Below are 21,270 nucleotides of genomic sequence, written 5' to 3'. Positions count from 1 at the left end.
CTGTTCTTAAGAATATCTAAACCAGTACTTGCTTTAATGTAATTAGGTAGTCTGTTCCATGCATCAGCTGCTCTATCAGAGAACCAGTTAGTACACTTCTCATTCCTATAGAACCTTCTACACAGGTTGTCTGATGATTCTCTAGTACCTTTTGTTAACCCCAGACATTCCCAGAGGTAGTTGTCACTAAATGCCCTATACACCTGAATAAGATCTCCTCTATAATATCCGAGACATTGTATGTGCACAGGCATGCGCGCATGCGCGCGCGCACACACACAAACACACACACACACACACACACACACACACACACACACACACACACACACACACACACACACACACACACACAGTGCACTAGTCAGCTTCCATGTGCAGAGTTTGTTAACAGGTTTTTTCTGAGTCTGCTTTCACATGTGTTATTTTAATGATGCTTGCTTGATATGCTGTTAACTATCATACCCTTTGTTCAGATCTGATCCTGTGGGAAAGTATAGGGTGGATCTTCATTTCCTTCTGGGAATAGTGTTTCGTTTCTTTTTCTTTGTTATCAAGAATGTGGAGGTGAATAGTGCACATTTTTCCATTTTCCATTTACATAGCAGTATTGGGTATATCTTTTTGTACTAAGATAGAATTGTTATTTTTAGATTGTCTTTGTACTGCCATTTGATGTTGTTTACGTTATCCAGTAGCACAAGATCTTAGGTTTTGGCTAACCCTGGAGATATATACCTACATATTCTTAGAGATAACGCATCTGGATAAATATACTTTGCAGCATGGGTATTTCCATTTGAAACCTCTTTCAGCCATGCTGCATTTATTGTCATTTTTATTGTGCAAAGAATAACTGCCATGTTTATTTGCCTTTATAAAAATGCATTCTGAACTGCTGGTTTATGAAAAATAAACTACAATAATTGATAAATATGTTATTACTCTGTATATAATTGTGTAGAGTATAAAGTTGTTTTATGTGATGTTCTTTGAAATGTCATGCCTCAAAACTTAAGTAAATTAATAGATAGATAATTCATAAGTGAGCAGAATCACATGGAAACATAGCAGTGAGTGCAGGAAAGTATCAGTGATAGAACTGCCTTAAAACGGCATCTTGTCCTGCTGCTGAAATGGGTTATCTGTGCAGGGTCTGGTCACACTGCTTTTCTGTATCCCTTGCTTTGCTGTTGTCTTTTCAAATTATTTACAGCTTTAGCTCTTTCTTTACTTTGTTTGGACCCATAAATAACCTCAGTGCTTTAGCCAAACGGATGTGGCATGTTCCCAACTCTTTCAGTGAAAACAATGTTTTCCTCACGTGTTATTAGTCATTAATTTTATTCTACCAACGTTTATTCATTAGTATATGCTGTGAATGTATTATTTATGTTGACTAGATCATACCAATGTTGCTATTTCATTAATTTCTGAGAGGAATAAAACTCCTGCAATCGCGTAAGCTTCACTGTAGTGACTTTCCAGTATATGTCCAGTGTTAAATGTAGACACCTGCTGGTCTGGTTTTACAGGCTGAGGCACCTTTTATTCTATGTTACTTTGACTGCAGCATCTATCTGGCCTTTCATAAGTATGATCTTCCATTAATAGCTAACAACTCCTTTTTTAGTTTGAACACAGTCCGCTGCTGCCTGGGAAGTTTAGCATTCATAGATTGGGTTAAATATTTGTGCATGGCTTAGGTACTAGATTCTGAACTTCACTCTATATGTTATAGGTATACTTACTGAAGTACTGACCTATCAGCAAATAGTACCGAACATGTCAGTCAACGCAACTTTCTAAACCAATGACCTTGTATTCGTTTACTTTGAAATGTAACAGTATACGAGAGTGGTTCTGAATTAAATACAGTTGGCATTAATTGGTTGTGGTATATCACCCTAACTTCAAAATGTGTTAGGATAATGTCTTACCAGTAGATGCCTCTCAATTACATTATTTATTATTTGTGTCCAGTAACCCTCTTAGTCATCTGCTCAGTATCCTTAATTAGTAGTTTTTAAATAGATTTTACCCATTGCCCCCCCCCCCACCAAAATTTAATTGAAAGCTGGTAACATCTCTTTTCTCCCTGTTAGCTGAAAAACATGGTACAGCGTATGGTTCCTGTTACAGTATGGCTATTGTGGTTATGTAACTCTGCACAGCTAGTGTTCCAGCTAGAGTGCACACATGCTCACATTTCTAATGTAGGAACTGCACTTCCTGGACCTTAGATACTGCTCCTGTGGTACAACTCTGCCAGTTGCATGCCTCTGGGAATTATAAACCTTTACTGGGTACTCACTTCCATCCCTCTGCAGCTGCATCCTCCAGACCCCTAGGCTACTAATGGAATCCAGAGACATCTGAAACATGGTTAGTCCCAAAACCTTAACCAAAACCTTTATGCTACAGACTCTATCATGAATTAGTATTCCTTATTTTTTAGATGATCATGGCAGCTTTCTGACATTTGGAACAAACATTAAGGAGCTGTTAATGAGCTGTTTCCTGTATCCCAGTGGGGCAGGGTTTGATTCTCTCAGCTTCCATTCCCTAACCGCATAACTCTGAGCAAGTCACTTAGCCAGATAGTGCTCCTGGGCTGAGTCTGAAAAAGGTCCATGGAGATCAGTGCTCTGCTCCAGTCAACAAATGAAAATAAAGTCATCTGCTCCATTATTTACCTTCCCATCAGACTTGCTGGCCTTGTAGTACATCTGATTTAGAGGGAGAATATCAATGTTATGTTCAGCTGCCATGTTTTTTTTTTTTAATGGGAGTCCGAAATTTGCCATGAATTACTTCTTTCTTAGTACTGATGAGTTCTCATGCACCTGTTTTTATAGTTTTCTCTAAGTCTAACATAAGAAATTCTATTTCACATGTATTTTATTTCTAAAAAAAGTTCTAAAAAATCATGCTTGTAAATGCAAATTACTGCTATAAATATGAATCAAAGGTTATGTTATAATGTTAATCCTTTCCTTGCAGTACTTTGGGATTTCTGATCAGTATTCCAGTATATATGTAATGGTATTTGTTTACTGACTAGTAGTACACCAGTATTGCAATTGTATTTTTTATCTTTACCTCTGGTTTGGGGTATATTTGAAAAATACATACTAAATGTGTTTAGACAATCACACAGCACTTCTACAGCTCTCATATCTTTCACACAGTCAACAAACACAGAAACAATGGAAATTATGTCTCAACCATATTCTTAGACCTTTCCAAGGCCTTTGACATGGCACATGGTTAATCATGTTAAACTCATTGACACAAGAAAAAAAGCACACTCCACCACGTTGAGCAAATTTAATAAGCAAACAAACAAAGCTTTCGGACCACAGGTCCTTCTTCAGTGTTTACAAAAAATATAAAAATATAAAAAAGCAATCATCCTTTTAAATGGTATAAAACTCATCACATGACACAGTCCAACCTATCAAGCAACATCAATCAAGATTTAAAAGCAGCAGTATCTAAAACCATTAATAAAAAAATAATTGTATACAAAGAATAAGTGCTCAAAAAAAAAACAGAAGTAAAACATTCTTTGTTTCTACTATATTTGCTGCTGTTTAGATTTCAATATTGGTTTCAACGTTATCTGCTTATTTAAACCAGGATACATGTCAGCCTGTAGTCGAACAATCCATTCATACTCTTTTATGTCCAACCTATTAATTAGATCACCACGTCTGATGTTTGGGAGCAAGATATCTATAACTCTAAAAAAGAATTGATGAGAATCATTATTTTCTTGTATATGTTGGGCCAAGGAGTTAGTAACTACCCCTCTACGTATGTCTGACCTATTGTCTATAATCCTGTCACGTAGCCTTCTTGTAGATTTCCCCACATAAAAACCTGAACACTGCTGAAAGGTAGCTAGATAGATAACATGAGAGGTATTACAAGTAGCTGTACAATAAAATATATATTTCCTTCCACTAACAGGATGTACAAATTCATTAGACTGAATAATGCTAGAACAACAAGAGCAGTTGTAACAGGGAATAGTTCCCTTCTTATTATAACTAATAACACACCTATTATTAAAGGCAAAATCTTTATAACATAAACGCTTTTTCTAGCTTTCACAGTTTTTATATGTAAAGAGAGGTTTTGCAGGAAGCCATTTCTCATAGCCAGGTATGGCTTTCAAGATATCCCAATTATTTCTAATAATCTGCTCAATCGGTTTACTGGCTCTACTGTATGTCATTAAATACCTCAAAGGCTGAGTTGAGTCAGCATGACCTATGTCAGAAGAAGTATTATCATGACTAGAGAAGTACGGCCTAGCTTCAGAGCCCTCATTGCCATTACCTCACTCTTAGTCGTTTCTAATTCATTAGAGTTGTAACCTCTCATTAAGAACTCATTTGTCATTTCTTGCATTTGTTCATCACAGACGTCAGACCTAGCATTTAACCTGCTCGCTTGTAGGTATTGACTCTTAGTAATGCCCTTAAAAGTAGGCTTAGCATGCATACTATTCTTATGAAGGTATCTATTCACATTTGTGTCCTTCCTATGGATGCAAGTATCCAGTCCCTGATCTGTTAATTGTAAACTGACATCTAAAAAGTGTATTTCAGTCTCTGAGTATTTCATCTCAAATTTCAAGAAATCAACCGCATGGTTCAGATAGGCAAAGAAATTACCTAGTTCATCACTAGTGTCCTGCCAAATTAAAGAAATATCATCCACAAAACGTTTATAGAAAAGGATGTTAGAGGCATATATGTTGTTCTCACCAAATAGTTTAGCCTCTTCCCATTTACTTAAGGTCAAGTTTGTATAAGTATTCGCTATCGCAGTACCCATTGCCACCCTTGATATTTGAGGGTATCTCTGTTTATTAAAAATAAAAACATTATTTTCCAATACCAACTCTAGAAGTTCGCAAAAGGTTTCAATCTGTCTATCTGCATGCTGACCATGTTCATGGAGAATTTCCCTCACCCATTCAATCCCATAATTATTAGGGATGACAGTAAAAAGTCATTTTATATCTAGGGTTACTAATAAAAAATGACTAACAATAGTACCACTATACCAGCCATACAACTGGGTTAAGAAATCTCCAGTATCCTTAATATAACTAGGTACAAATTGCAAAAATACTTTCAATACGTTTTGCAGATACATTGACAAGGGCTCTGTTGCCCACCCCCTCCCAGAGGCAATAGGTCTCATTGGTGGCTTAGTGGGAGACTTATGTATTTTTGGCTGGCCATATAGAACCGGGATGGTTGGACAAGGTACGGTAAAAAAGTTAAAGGTGTCTGTGTCAATATCATTCATCAATTGTAGGTCATAAATGCACATATTGATTTTACTAATAATCTCATTAACATCTTTATCATGAATTAATTTAAAGGTCTGTATATCTGAAACTAAATCCTTCATTGGTTCAAAATAATCACATGCATTCATCTATACAATACAGTCACCCTTGTCTGCTTCTTTAATTATTATATCCTTGTTAAACTGTTCTAGTAATGTCTTTCGGCTTTTCCCGGTTAGGGCTTGCCACAGTGGATTGATTGGCAAGGGGATTTTTACGGTGCCGAGTTGCCAGCCCGATGCCCAACCTTCAAAGAAGGCACACCCATTCATGCTCACACCTACATGCATGTCTTTAACGTCACTCGACCACAGGGATGACATGCAGACTCCACACAGCAGAGCATTGAATTCTTCATTCATTAAATTATACAGTATCTTAAAAGAATTGTTGTTATATAACTCACAAATCTGTTTTTCACAGATGACATTAGAAACAGTCACAACAGGGTCACTCAAAGGTATAAACGTACTTGCTCTTCTACATTGGTTAGTCATGGACATACTTGAGTCTTTGAAAATATTCTTTAAGTTCAAATTACGTGTAGATATTTTCAAATCTGTAACAGCAGTCACTAAGTTATTAGTTCCTACTGGTATGAATTTTATACCATGAGACAGCAGGGAAATCTCAGCATCTGAAAGTACATGGTTAGATAAATTCACAATGGATGAATTGCCAGTTACTACATTGCAGACATTCGGATTTCTAGCAGCAATCTCAACAAACCTTACTATTGCTTGTTCACTTTGCTCCATGTCATCGGTCCGTTAATGAATTTACCCGAAGAAGTAACAATGCAGAAATGGGATTTGTGGAGCAAATGCTCCCAGTCTCATGGAAGATCCAGGAATGGACCGGTGTTATAGACCTGTGTCATAGTCAGGCTGTCTCTGAGGCTGTGTTACATGCAACACCATGTCAGGCTGCCTCTGACGCTGTGTTACATGCAGCACCATATCAGGCTATGTCTGAGGCTGTGTTACATGCAACATCATGTCAGGCTGTCTCTGAGGCTGTGTTATATGCAGCAGCATGTCAGGCTATCTCTGAGGCTGTGTTACATACAGCACCATGTCAGGCTGTCTCTTATTCTGTGCTACATGCAGTACCATGTCAGGCTGTCTCTGAGGCTGTGTTACATGCAGCACCATGTCAGGCTGTCTCTGAGGCTGTGTTACATGTAGTACCATGTCAGGGTGTCTCTGAGGCTGTGGTACATGCAGCACCATGTCAGTCTGTCTCTGAGGTTGTGCTACATGCAGCACAATGTCAGGCTGTGTCTGAGGCTGTGTTACATGCAGCAATATGTCAGGCTGTCTCTGAGGCTGTGTTACATGCAGCACCATGTCAGGCTGGCACTGAGGCTGTGCCACATGCAGCACCATGTCAGGCTGTGTTACATGCAGCGCCATGTCAGGCTGTGTCTGAGGCTGTGTTACGTGGAGCACCATGTCAATCTGTCTCCGAGGCTGTGCTATATGCAGCACCATGTCAGGCTGTCTCTAAGGCTATGCTACATGCAGAATGGGCAGTCTGGGAGAGAGAGGCATATGTTATTTAGCCATATTCTGTCTGTCTCCATCAAAACTGCCTCTAGGAAAGCATCTACTTACAGAGGGATTTACAGCATCACTAGGTTGTGTAGATTAGAATGGACACTCCTACCATGTTGTGATATTGACCATGGCAAAAAGGCCATGTTCAGCCACTGTGGAAGAGGTATGTACTGGACATTTTAGAGATAAGGTAAGGTGTGTGAGTATGTAAATGAGTGTATGTAAGGGACTACATATGTGAGTGTGTGTGTGTGTGTGTGTGTGTGTGTGTGTGTGTGTGTGTGTGTGTGTGTGTGTGTGTGTGTGTGTGTGAGTGTGTCTGTGTGTGTGTGTGTGTGTGTGTGTGTGTGTGTGTGTGTGTGTGTGTGTGTGTCTGTCTGGGTGAGGACAGAAGAGGGGCAGTGAGGTGGTGAAATAGTTGTCTGTGTGTGTGTGTGTGTGTGTGTGTGTGTGTGTGTGTGTGTGTGTGTGTGTGCCTGTCTGTCTATTTATGTGTGTGTGTGTGTGTGTCTGTCTGGGTGAGGACAGAAGAGGGGCAGTGAGGTGGTGAAATAGTTGTCTGTGTGTGTGTGTGTGTGTGTGTGTGTGTGTGTGTGTGTGTGTGTGTGTGTGTGTGTGTGTGTGTGCCTGTCTGTCTATTTATGTGTGTGAATGGATTGGAGTGTGTGAGTGCAATCAGGTGGATTGATGAGTGCATGTGTGTGATTCTGTCTGTGTCTGTGAATGGATTAATGGATGACAGTGTGTGTGTGTGTGTGTGTGTGTGTGTGTGTGTGTGAGTGTGTGTGTGTGTGTGTGTGTGTGTGTGTGTCTGTCTGGGTGAGGACAGAAGAGGGGCAGTGAGGTGGTGAAATAGTTGTCTGTGTGTGTGTGTGTGTGTGTGTGTGTGTGTGTGTGTGTGTGTGTGTGTGTGTGTGTGTGTGCCTGTCTGTCTATTTATGTGTGTGAATGGATTGGAGTGTGTGAGTGCAATCAGGTGGATTGATGAGTGCATGTGTGTGATTCTGTCTGTGTCTGTGAATGGATTAATGGATGACAGTGTGTGTGTGTGTGTGTGTGTGTGTGTGTGTGTGTGTGTGTGTGTGTGTGTGTGTGTGTGTGGGGGGGGTGTGTTTGATGTGTATGTCTGTGTGTGGGTGGCTGTGGGCTAGGGAAGCTGTCATACCTCCACACACTTCTAGGCTAACAAGCATAGTCTACAATATTGGGGGGGTTATAAGGGGTAATTGTAGTACAGGGATGGAGGGGGACTACTAGTTACCAAATAATACTTCATAAGACTTGGCCATAATGGCACTTAAATCATTATGGGGATCGGGGGTGGGGGAACACAAAACACTAGGGATATGACATGTAATATGGGACTGCAATCTTCCATGCTGGCCTAGGGTCAGGAAAGGTGACAAGACAATTAGAGACATGCAGATAATGAGGGTCAGGTATAGGGACTGGCATGTGCATGTGTGTGCACGTGTATGCGTGCCCGTGTGTGTGTGTGTGTGTGTGTGTGTGTGTGTGTGTGTGTGTGTGTGTGTGTGTGTGTGTGTGTGTGTGTGTGTGTGTGTATGTGTGTGTCTGTGTGTGTGTTTGAGTTTCTGTTTCAATGTGTATTTCTTTGTGTGGGAGAGTGAATGGGGAAGGGACATCTTTGCCCTGCACAATGCAGCCACTACAATTAATTACCACAGGAAGTGCTGATCTGCACTTTGTGGTATTTAACTGTGATTCATAGATATACAAATTAGCTGATAATGAGGTATTTTCTCATTGAGGCTAACATGTTTATGAATTGCAAAATACCGAATTGTGTTTTAACATGCCCTTTTTTACCATGTCTCTTAGTGTGAATAGGTAAATATTTAATGAATCATTGGTGTAGTTTTATTCCTGTTTTGTTTTATCTTCAATGTAATGCTGTGAGTATAAGCAAGGACTAGATGTAGGAAAAACTATTACATACACAGTACAATAAATGGCATGACAATGCTGGTCTTTTAATCACACTGTTATCTCGATCACTTTACACATAATGTATTCCTCATTCTTATATGTTCTTCTAACACTTTTATTAGGTATACTGTTTATGCAGTATAAGTGAAAACTTTGTGGTTGCATTTAGCGGGATGTAAACCAAAGAAAATGCCCATATCGAAGCACTACTAAATGTTCTAACAAAGAAGTTACTCTCTAAAATATCACTTTAAATAATACTGTAAGAAAAGTAATGGACCTGTAGTCATTAAAAGAGGTACTGCAAAAGTTGGGCATGTCTTCCAGCAGCTGGAGCATGGAGTCCACATGCAGCAGGAACAGAATACCATTATCCACCCATACTTTAAAAAAGGATCTGTAATCTCTTTGTTAAGATCTGTGTTTTTTTCTCTTTCTTTGTTTTATGGGGAGAGTAATTTGAAGGACATTGGAGGTACTATTGCTACTTTATGGGCTGAAAGCTGTAGACAATTTCACTTCCTTTTTTTTTGGGGTGCCTGTATTTGAACTGGAGTTGCCTTCTCCTTTCCTTGCTAATTTACTGTATTGGATTTGATCGTGTGTCATAGTGGAACAGCTTTTGGTTTATTGGCTCAATCCAGGTAAGGAAGAGGGCTAGTCTATATAAAAATGTGTTGGAGAGATAGCAAAGTTAGTTGTTTCCGTCTTTCCTTTACCCTGACCCCTGTTAAAATATTTTTTCCATGGCAAATCAGTGATAATGCATACACAAACTATATACAATAACTGCAAACTGATACGAGATGCTGTTAACTGTACATCAGATAATACCATGACACAGTAATTGAGTGACATGAATGCTTACTTGATAAGTAGTATTTAGTTCCTTCAGTATGTTGTAGCTGTTTCTGCAGCAGTGATAAACAGTACTAATTGTAAAGTTTTTCTTAGTTGACATTCACTATACGTAACTATCGTAGTAGTGATTCATAGTCCTGGAAGCACTGGCAGATCTGCATCAGGTCCACTAATTTTCTCTCAATCCATCCAAGCTTCCATCACATTAGCCTGGCTACAATATCTCATAAATACCTGCTTTGGTGCACACATTCTTGTAATGCAAGTACGTGAGCTCATATTATGAGCAAATGTCACACAAATACTTATGGATGATTTTGTCCCACTTTATTATTCCCCACTTTAAAGTCATTGCACTGACACTGATAGGCAGTGAATCACCTGTGTCACGCTTTCTCCAGGAGACTGTGAGATCGGACAACCCACAGTTAACTAGGATGTGGACATTAGGCTCTCAGTGTAATATGAAGCAAGCAACATCACATGAGCAACTGCCACTATGAGCTATTATGCTCAAGCCACTGTCACATGATGAAGTCACATGACCCGAACAACTAAATGAAAGCATTAAAAAAAGGCTTCATAAAATCTATATAGGTGTAGAATGCTTTCATTCACTTGTGCAGCTCACCTCTGACTTCATGTGACAGCTGCTCGAATGTAAGAGCTCACAGTGACAGTTGTGTTGCAGTTTATTAATCCTTGTGACTGGGAATGCCAAGTTGAAGGAACAATATTGTGGAAGTATTTTTGTCAATTATAAAACCAGCAGCTGTTTAAATAATATAAGAGCTATGTCATTTTCTGATCAAAGTATATATTGTATAGGCCTATAGTTAATTTTGATGTTACTGGAAGACAGTATTACAGGTGTAGTTTAAAGAGGGTAACTGAAAGCAGGAGCATAGCATGCTGTGTTATTGACAAATAACTGATTTTTCCAGTAACAGGTAGGCAGTGAACTGAGAAAAAAATGATTTAATGTTTATGGAGTAGGAGTATTATGTGAACACAGAGGACCACAAGAGGAAAGCATATTCCATTTTCTGGAAAGATTATGCTTTTTTTAGTTGAGTAATATTGCTCCATGGTCTGGAATCTTCTTAGTTTATATGTTAATTATAGATGCAAGAAGCCTTTTAAAAGTGTGACTTCTGTGTGGTGATTGAGGTCCAGACGTATTCATATGCACTTATAATAGGTGACTTGGGTGGTTTGGTTATTGCCAGGATTGGTTATTACCATAGAAAGAAGGGTTTTTAACTGTTGTTGTGTACTGAACACATCACTGAACTGTAGATACTTCTTATGTTCTTCCAGGGCAGAGTTCAACTATTTGTTGGTGAGATATTGGCATTCAGAATAATGAGCTAATACATGTATAAAGTGATGTGGGTTCTGGTGGGAGATGGTTACTCAAAGGTGTTAAATCACAGAATTTAAGTAAGTATCCTTGGGTTACTCTAAGATGTAGAGTTTCTTAGCCAGAAAATATGGAACCAAACTTTATTGCAAAAGTTTTGTCATTTAATTAGTGAACCATGACAGAGATCCTTTGCCAAAACCAATATTTATAAGTAGATTTATTTATTTATTTGCAATTTGATTACCGGGGAAGTCCACTGGGCTGAATATACCCATTTTCAGTGGAGGCCCTGGGAGAAAAGCTCCAAGATGCATTAAACAATTTAGATACAAATGATAGTTAATATTAAATATCTTATGTAGAATAGTTACTCATAAATGCATTCAATATCATGCATAGCTAACAAATTCATTAAGCTTGAAGGTAAGGATCACACAGTTTCATTTGAGGAAAACAGATATGGGTTAGGTGTGGAAACAGTTTACACACAAACCTTTTAAGAAAATGTAAATACGCTTTACATACACACATCAACAGAGAATGCTATTTACAGTATTTACAAGGTTGGGCTGTGTGAGGGTAGCTGTAGGAGGTGAAAGCTTAGAGAGAAGCTATAGAAATTGTTGAGAGCTTAGATAGGCTCGTAGGAAGATAACTATGAGAGGTGTAGAGCTTGGGAACCAGAGTGAGAACCCCCTTGGATTAGGTTGGGTGAAGGCAGGTACATTTCCATTTAGTGGACAGGTGTTTGAATAGTTGAGTTTTGAAGTTTTCTGAGTTTGGTATGGTTCTTAGTGTGGAGGGAAGGGAATTCCATTTTCTGCCTAATGAGAAAGATAGGAGAAGTTGGCCAGCAGGATGTTTAGGTTTATGGATAGTAATTAAGTTCTGATTTTCAGATCTGAGAGCTCTGTTGGGTGTATAAGGGGGAAGGATGTTAGTTAGGGCGGGACATTTTGTTGGGTGAAATATGAGTCTATGTGCAGTAGTGAGTTGGAGATAGTCTAGGTAGTTTGGTAGTTCAAGCCAATTCAGGGATTGTAGGGTTAGGCAGTGATGATTGGGATTTTTAGATTTAGATGCAAATTTAGAGATTTTGTTGTAGCAGTTTTCTAGTTTAGAGGTGATAGAGGAAGACAGGTTGGTTAGGAGAGGGGCTCCGTATAATAAGGAAGAAAGAAGATAAGTCAAGGCCAGAGTTTGCCTGGTAGAGTTGGAGAGAAAGCGATTATTCCTATACAGCATACCTAGCTTTTGGTGGGTTTTCTTAATATTTTGTTGAATACGAATATCAAACTTGAGGTGTTCATCTACAGTAATGCCAAGTAGTTTGGCAGAGGGGACTACGTCTATAGGTGAGTTAGTTTGACTATAGACTTTGAAGTTGTTTTTATCGTAGGGGAGGGTCTTTGTGGGAGGGAATAGTAGAATCTTTGATTTATTTGCATTGAGAGAGAGAGGTGGTTTTGGCGGATTCAGTTTTCAGTTGTTGAGAAGGCAGTTTTAGTTTTAGTCTGCAATTCAGAGAGGTTTGAGGCAGAGCAGACTAAGGTTAAATCATCTGCATATTGAATAATTTTAGCATCAGGAATAGCAGTGTGAAAGTTATTGATGAAGATGTTAAAAAGCATTGGCCCAAGGATGGATCCCTGTGGTACACCAGTTGGGGTAGGTAGGAAGGAAGAGATGGAGTTCTTCCATTTGACTGCCTGTGATCTGTCTGATAGATAGCTGGAGAACCAGGATAAAGCATTACGTGAGTGATTAAGGTTTGAGAGATGACAGAGAAGGTGCTTGTGGGAAACAGTATCAAAGGCTTTAGACAGATCGAGTAAAACAGTAGAAACTAAGTGGCCTGAATCTCAGGCTTGATTGACAGTTTCTAGGAAAGAGAGTAGAGTGGTTATTGTGCTATGGCCTGGACGGAAGCCATGCTGTGTAGGAGTGAGAAGATTGTTTTGGGTCAGGAAAGGCATAAGTTGGAGATGGATGCATTTTTCTAGGATTTTGGAGATTGGTGAGAGCAAAGCAATGGGGCAAAAGTTTGAGATGCTGGTATTTTTGCCTCCTTTATGAAGGGGAAGAATATAAGCTGAGCGCCAGAGTTTGGGGACGTATGATTCTTTTATGGATCGGTTGATAATGATGCTGATTGGGAGTGCAATGCCATCAGCAGCATATTTTAGGAAGGAAGAGGGAATATTGTTGGGAGCGTTAGAGCAAAGTTTAAGTTTGGACAAAAGTTTTTTTATAAAGTTAGTGGAGATGGGTTTGAGTTCAAACAGATGAGGTGAGTTAGAAGGGGGAGAGTGTAGAGCAGTTGGGTTATTATTGGGAAATGTCTTGGTGAGGGTAGTAATATTGTCTATGAAAAATGAGTTAAATTCAGCGCCTAGTTCGAGATCAGATTTACTTGGGTCAGGACAGGGATTATTCTTGGAGCCTGGATTGAGGAGTGAGTTTACTGAGTTCCAGAATTTTTGGGGTTTTTATTGTAATTGGACTGAAGTTTGATATAGTAGGATTTTTTTGTCTTTGGTGATTAGTCATTTTGCATGGTTGCAGAGCTGTTTATATTGGAGCAAGGTATTGTCCAGTTTATTTCATTTGATAAAGATGATGGTCTTCTGTGCAAAAAGTGCATTTGTGGTCCATAAATATTATACAAGTGAGTGAGTTGTCCTTTTTCCATATTTATAAGGATAGTTCCAGTAACTCTGTACAGAGCTTTTATGATGTTGCATCACTTTAAAGGAACATATCATCTATCACACATCACTTTATATTTGTTAATAACATTCACATGTTGGTTTTAGACTATTGTTTCAAGGATCTTTGGCAGAGTTTGTAATTTCAAGACAGGTTACTAAAGTTAGGGTTTTTCTCTTTTGGGAGAGGTATACATGTTCTGCATTTCTAGTTCTTATGTATGATTCCTGGTATTTAAAAAAAATTGAATAAGTCATCCAGTAGATTTGCCGTATGCAGACCAGATAATTTCAGGTTTAGACTGTTGCATTGTTGCCTCTGGGTAGTACCATGATCACACTGTTTATCTGGAAAGTATTTGACTGTTGAGATGGAGGTATCTTTGAAATGGAAAGACCATCCGCCATAGGTAAGGTCTGTTTGCATATTTGTATAGAGTACAGATAATGATTACTAAGTACATAGTTGTGGCCAAGGTATTTTGGAAGGCAATTTTAAGTTGTTCAGTTATCTCTTGAAGGGAAAGGACTCATGAGTCTTAGGAATCAGAGGAAAGTCAAGAATCCTGAGTTGTGTGACCATTATGCCTTGCCAGTCCACACCCTAGACTGTATCTCCTTGCTAAAGGCCAGTCAAGTCCAAGGTGAATTTATGAATACCCATCCAATTATCCATTTCTTGTTTGAAGGAAGTAGTGTAGTAATGGTGTATCACACGATTTTATTCTAGAGGTGAGAGAGACGTTGATTAATGAAATCTATCTGTCCTCCTTGTTTTCTTGATTTGCTGAAGTATTTGTGGGACTATTTGTTTTGTTAAGGTACAAGAGATCCTGGACTTCTAGGCCCATGATAACTTGGAAGGCAAAGCATAGGTCTCTCTTGAGGAGCTTATGACATAAAAAAGAGGGGCAGTGCTTCTAGTCTTTTGTAGTAGCTTAGGGATTTTAGGAACCTCACATCTCAAAGGGGGCATTTTATTCTGTAATTAGTGTGATCAGTGATGAATACAATGGGACAATAACCTCTTCAGATCTGAATGTTATTCCCTTGGTGATTGGTTGCACCAAGAAGAAGGATGTCCTGATAATTGTTGCTACACAGTGATCAAAGGAAATTTCCTGCTGGAGGGCTTCAGTGTCAGAGAGGCATTTGCCAGTAAGTCTCAGTTTGCGGTCATCCTCAAACTTGGTTAGCCATAAGTCTTTACTTTTAATCTACAGGTCAAAAAAGTAAATACTGAACAAAAATGGTCCCAGCACAGAGCCTTGCTAGAACCAATAGTTACCTTTGTGTTCTCTGACACTGTCCCTGCCATCTGCATCATGTGAGTTCTGTCTTTTAACCAATTTGCTATCCATCTTACCACACTGGAATCTATTTATAATGCGTTTAGTTTACTAATTATGCTAATGTGGGGGGATGAGTGAAATGTCTTAGCCAGATCAAAATAGGATGTGTACATTGTGGGACCAATGTCAACAGCTTGTGTCCCTCTTTCAAAGAAGTTTGCCAAATTCATTAGACAGGATCTCCCTTTTCCAAATCCAAATTGCTTTAAATTTAGCCTATTGATTGTTGTAATGTCAGTGTAATCAAACCCATTATAATGTGTTCCATTGCCTTAGAAATGAGACTTGTCAGGCTGAAGGACCTGAGTTTCCATGGTCAGTAGGAGGGCCACATTTATGGAATGGCATCACCAGTACTGTACACCACACTTATGGGACTGAGTTCATAGCCAGGCTCAGGTTAAATAGTTTATGGAGAGTTTTTAGTAGGGCCTATTTAGTACTATTAAACAACAAGCTGGGTATGTTATCTGGACCCATATGGGAAGTGTTCATAGTCTTGGACAGCACTTTCAGTGCATGTTCTTCAGTGAAGATGGAGGGTTTGAGAGCTACAAGGATCAGATGGCTTTGGATAGTCATTCTGGAAATGAAAATTGCACTAAATGTATTTGCTAATATGTTGACAGTGTCCACCAGATCTGAGTAGGTTTTTTTCCATTTATTTGGAGTTCCGTGCAGTGTTGAATGCTGTTTCTTATTTTTCCAACATAAATAAGAGGGATTTGGAATTGCTCTTGACTTCAGATGTCAGCCTGAGTTCATGGACTGCCTTGGCAGATCGAATATTCTTTTTTTAAATTCTTAGACAAATTCCTAATATTTTCCTAGATTTGTGAGTCTTTAGATCTGTTGCCTGCTGTAATTATTTTATACCTTTATTCTTTTTATTTATGTCAGTGAACTACCTGGGTGGTTTGCTTTTAAATTTACCATTGTATTTGAGGTTGGACGAGACTGTCAATTCTATACATTTATTTATGTGGGTATAAAAATCATTTGTGAGTCTATCTGCTGAGGTGATGTCTGGGGTGATGTTGATAGTGAATTTTGAGACTTCATCATAAAATGGGGGGGGGGTTGTGTGCATGAAGTCTTTGAATTCCAATATATACTGGTTTTGTGGGGTTTAGATAGTTTAAGGGAAAATGTTACTAGCTTATGGTCCAACCTAATCCAAGAGGGATTTACTAGTGAAGTTGTGCATAATGGCACTATATTTGCAAGTACCAGGTCAAGAATGTTTTGTTCTCTAGCTGGGCTAGTAATAATCTGTTTCACTGAGTTTTCTTTTATTAGATCTAAAAACTTATGTGCATATTTTATGTTGGAGGTGAAGGTACTCAAAGTAATGGATGGGTAGTTAAAGTCTCCCAGAATGCTGGAGTTCTTATTTATGGGGAGCATATCCATGATGTTTGGGAACCTGACATGAATGTCTGGTTTCATGAAAGTGTCCTGTAACAGGTGATAAACTGGTAGCTGATTTTGTTCACTGCGATTTGGAGGGTGATAAATTCCATTTGTTGGTCTGTTGGAATCTGTCTTGAGGTGATACTGTCTCTGATAAATATGGACATGCCACTACAGGTGCCATTTGGTGATATTTGGTCTGAAGGCATGTCAGGCACTAAACCCAGGTATGGAGTAAATATTTTCTGGGTATTGAAAACAACTTTCAGTGATTACACTTACATGGAGGCCTTCCAAATGTGGGAGTTTCTTAAATTTCTGGTATCGAACAAAGTTACCTTAATTTGATCCTGTTTTGATACTGATAGGTTCCTGCCCCAGAGACTCCCCAGACTCTGGAATAGATTTCCCATACATGTCAAGCAAAGTGCCTCTTTGGACCTCTTCAAAAGGAACCTTGACGATTGGATGGGAGAAAGGAAATTCACCCCAGGGATCCAGTTAGTCGCCCTGCTAGACGGGGGTCCAGGGAAGTAAATAGTGTGGGAAGAAATAGCCAGGGAATTGTTATGGCTAGGCTTGTATAGGCCCTAGGGCTGATAGCCTAGTACCAACCTATGAACCTATGAACCTATGTTTGTTATGCTGAAATGTTCATTAACTGAACTTTTTCTTAAAAAGTACTATGAGAGTAGAAAGGTTTTTAGTTGGTATGCAGAAGCCTTTGAATGAGAGGTGAAGAACATTCCTTGCAATCCAAGTAGGGCTGTGAAGCATCTTGTTCCTTGGTTTCACATACTGCATCCCCCTAGAATGACTCCAGTCTTGTATTCAGTTGTGAAAGCCAATTATCATTTCCTTGTACTCAGGTACCATTCAAGGAGAAAAGAGTTCACTTAATATCAGGGTCTTGCCTACAACTGTGACATGCACAGAGAGCTCAGACATGTCTAAAGTTGTCTGGTGCAGGGGTCCTAAGAGCCCTTGAGACATCTGAGATCCTGGGACCTGAAAGACAACTCACTATCACCTTGGCTTCATTCAGCCTAGTGAGTGGAGAATCACTGCGGCTCAATATGGAGTCACTAATCTCTAAAACATTTTTGTTTTTTCTTTAAGGAATGGTCTGATGTACTGGAATTAAAACCCTTTGTCATATTTTGACTCTTTGTTAAGGGTAGGGTATTATGCACTGTAATGTTTGATTTTTTGCTGGGACGTAATCCTAATGGGTCTATGAAGCGTAGCTAAGGATTTCTTTGCAGCGGCAGCATATGAGTGTGGTGTGTTAGTGCAATGCTTACAGTCTGTCTTTATCCCGTGGCATAAGAATAGCTGCTTTTTTGGACTCTCCTAGAAGATACTTAATTTCCTTCAAGTGCAATTTAAAGTTAGTACATGGAATAGTATGGTTTGGAATTAAATAGAATTTGTCACTTTGACACCTATCCTACGCTGTCTTTTTTGTCTTGGAAACACATTGAAAATGTATGGGTTCATAGCCGGCTTTAGGCACCAGCGAACCCTGTGGTTGCTGGGGGCCCCAGTTCCTGGGGGGCCCCCAACCACAGCAAGTTATGTTATCCTGATATTTTGTAATATGTTTGTCAAATCAACAAAAGCTAGTACAGCAATCTTGTATACTAATGAAACCAGGTGGATAATAACTCTTATTTGTTTCTCCTTTAAAATTCAAAGATATCTGTGGTTATAGTGACATTATTTTATCAGGTAACAGGCTTCACAATTCCATTAAATATTTTACCATTCATGTAGTGCCACAAACCCTACTGGTGGACATTATTTCCACTAAAATTAACAACATAGCCAGCATTAGGTACATGCAATACCCATGGCTGCATGGGGTCCTTTAGTCATCCTTGACTGTGTGTGGGGGCCCACAAAAGCTGCTGCTGGGTGGGGGAAAATAAGGATTAAAAATGTATTAATTTCATGGTTATGGTCTTTAACCAGAACATGGCTGTGATATGACCCTTTTAGGATAAAGCTGATAATAGACATAAGCAAGATAAGCACTAGAGAGATCAATAGCCCAGAGTGACCGATCTCACTGCCTACCTTCATCAGGGATGGTTTTCTCTTTCATGGAGTTTTTTAAATACTGGCAGAACACCCGCTATTATAACTCTCAATTTCTTTGCCGAAGAATTCATCTCGGTGCCAAAAATAATAGCAGAATAAAGTCTCAAAATCAAGAACACACTTTAAATATTATTCTAATTCACTTAAAAAGTTAATAGAATAATAGCTATTGCATAAACATGCATTTTTTTGAACAATAAGTATAAAACTCTGATGTCTGGACTGTCTGTAATTTTGAATGATTTACCAGCAAATCAAACTTTTTACAAAAGACAGAGCAAAATTATGAGCAAAATCAGGGCAGGTCTGTGAAATCAGGAACAGTGACATATATGCATTACTCCTCAATGAGGTAAATAAAAGTGACTTACCCCTGCTGCTGTTTGATGACTGCTAAACAGCAGTCACTGATGTGGTGTAGGAGTATCAGTGTTGCACAATGTATTGCTATTTGCTGAAATAAGTACAATACTAATATTGCTATGGCTTATACTTGTGTGTGTGTCTTTGTAAAAAATATCACTGATTTTTATCTATGCAAACACCCAGTAATGCTAGGACACATATTTTTATTCTTGGGTATCAGTAAACAAATACAGCTAACAAGTAATTATATTTCAAAAGTAAGGCATAAAATATATCATCAAACATTCAGGCACTTAGATCTTCTAGGATTCTGGTGACCCATACTCTCTAGACTGTATAAATGGATACAGGAGGCTCTCAATCATCCTTGAGTGTATGGGGGCCTCACAAAAGCTGTTTCTGGTTGGGGGAAAATGAGGAGAAAAACATGTATTCATTTTCTGATTATGCTCTTTAACCTGAACAAGGCTGTGATATGACCCTGCTAGGATAAAGCTGATAATGGCCACTGCTGTCAACTACACCCATTCTAAAAACAGCCATGCTTAGATGTGTGTGTACAGAAAACTACTTTAGCTTACATGTGTGTGTGTGTGTGGGGGGGGGGGTGTTGTGTAGTTATTACTTTCATCACTGTAAAACCTTAGAGGTGTGCACAGGAGATCAGTATAGCTTATGGTTGGCCTAAGGATAGTGTGGTTAATATAACAAATAGTTGGCTCCAATACAGCACACCACCAGCTGTGAATTAAATATTTAATAAATGTACACAGTATTTAGCGCTTTTGTCTCATAACAAGTGAGACTTCATCAAAATACATTAATCGAAAAGTCAAGTATTTTTATTTTTACAAGTTTATTAGTGGTGTGAATTTTATAGTGTGGTTAATGTTTGTTTTACTTTTCTGACAGACCTCACAGGTGCATAAAAAAGGTTACTACAACTTCTGTAGAAGCAGTGTGCTGTCTAGGAGCAATGAAGTAGAATACATTACTGTCATCATTATTTTTTCACTTTCTTCACAATCACACATCAAGGAATATATACTGGTAGCTGTCTTTGATGGCTGTGGGCGAGGAGTAAGGAGGCATGCCATGTATATGTATGTCAGCAGTTCCTTGAAATACATGACTGTGGCAGTTTGTACCTCTGATTTCATCCCAATCTAGCACCAGTGGGATACATAGGTAGTGACTGTCTTTTTATTTGGGGGGGGGCAGGCAGTAATATTCGGTGACAGACCTGTGTATACTCACAACCATTGGCTTGTTAGTTTATTATGAGTTACTATTTTGTCAGCTTTGACCATTTTGCCTTCGGCACAACTTAATATCTTCCTTGAAAGACAAAAAATAAAAATAAGACTGAAATTATTTTCTAACTCATGATTTTAGTTTAGGCCAACATTGAATTAAAAGGTTGGGAAAATGCTTTAAAGTGCATCCCAGAGCATCTATAACCCTATGGCTTCATGGACCCTGTCTTTTTGCGCTATTTCCTAAATGATTACTACTGCTCTGCATTGGTTAGAAAAGGTGTGTTGAAAGGATGTCGGGAAAACTAAAGCTGAACAGAAACACTGAATTTCTACCTTTGATCATAATTTTTGTTTATGCCATCAGTGGATGAAAAGGTTCTGTAAAAAGGAACAAAAAAACTTAATGAACTTCTTAGCAAATAGAAAGTTATGGTGTTTTGAAAAAGCTGAAGAATAAGGCAAAATGTGAGAAGTGGAAGAAAAAAAGTAATGCGCATCATATGGGGAGCCTAACATGGGGGGAAACAGAGGGGAGGACTGGAGGGTATGTCTGTGTGGGGGTCTGAAACAGTAGGCCTAGGGTGCCATTTCACTCAAGTCCAGATAGTTACATAGAGTTGTTGTGATGTATCATTGTTGCAGCTAAATGTCAGTAACTGTGAATGTCCCTTTGTGAGATGGACCAACATAGTGTGGTACACTGACCTATTGTAATGTAAGAGCATTGTAGCTTCCGGTCAGACTGTGTGTACTACTCCTAAAAGCTTGCAGCATGAACTAAAAGGTTGCTTAAGAGGGGTGGCAGTGGCAGGGTGATACTTACACTGGAAGTGCCTAGAGGGCCCCAACTTGAAATTTGCTGGGGGCCCCCAAAATGCTAACACCGGCCCTGTATGGGTTATTATAGATTTTATACTATCATAAAATTTTACATAATCTGCTTGCTTCTTCTATTTCTTTAC

The sequence above is a fragment of the Protopterus annectens genome, chromosome 4.part1, assembly GCF_019279795.1.
Source record: "Protopterus annectens isolate FY-2018-M chromosome 4.part1, PAN1.0, whole genome shotgun sequence".
Taxonomy (NCBI): Eukaryota; Metazoa; Chordata; order Ceratodontiformes; family Protopteridae; genus Protopterus; species Protopterus annectens.
The sequence above is the reverse complement of the archived record's forward strand: the minus strand, read 5'-3'. Positions refer to the sequence as shown.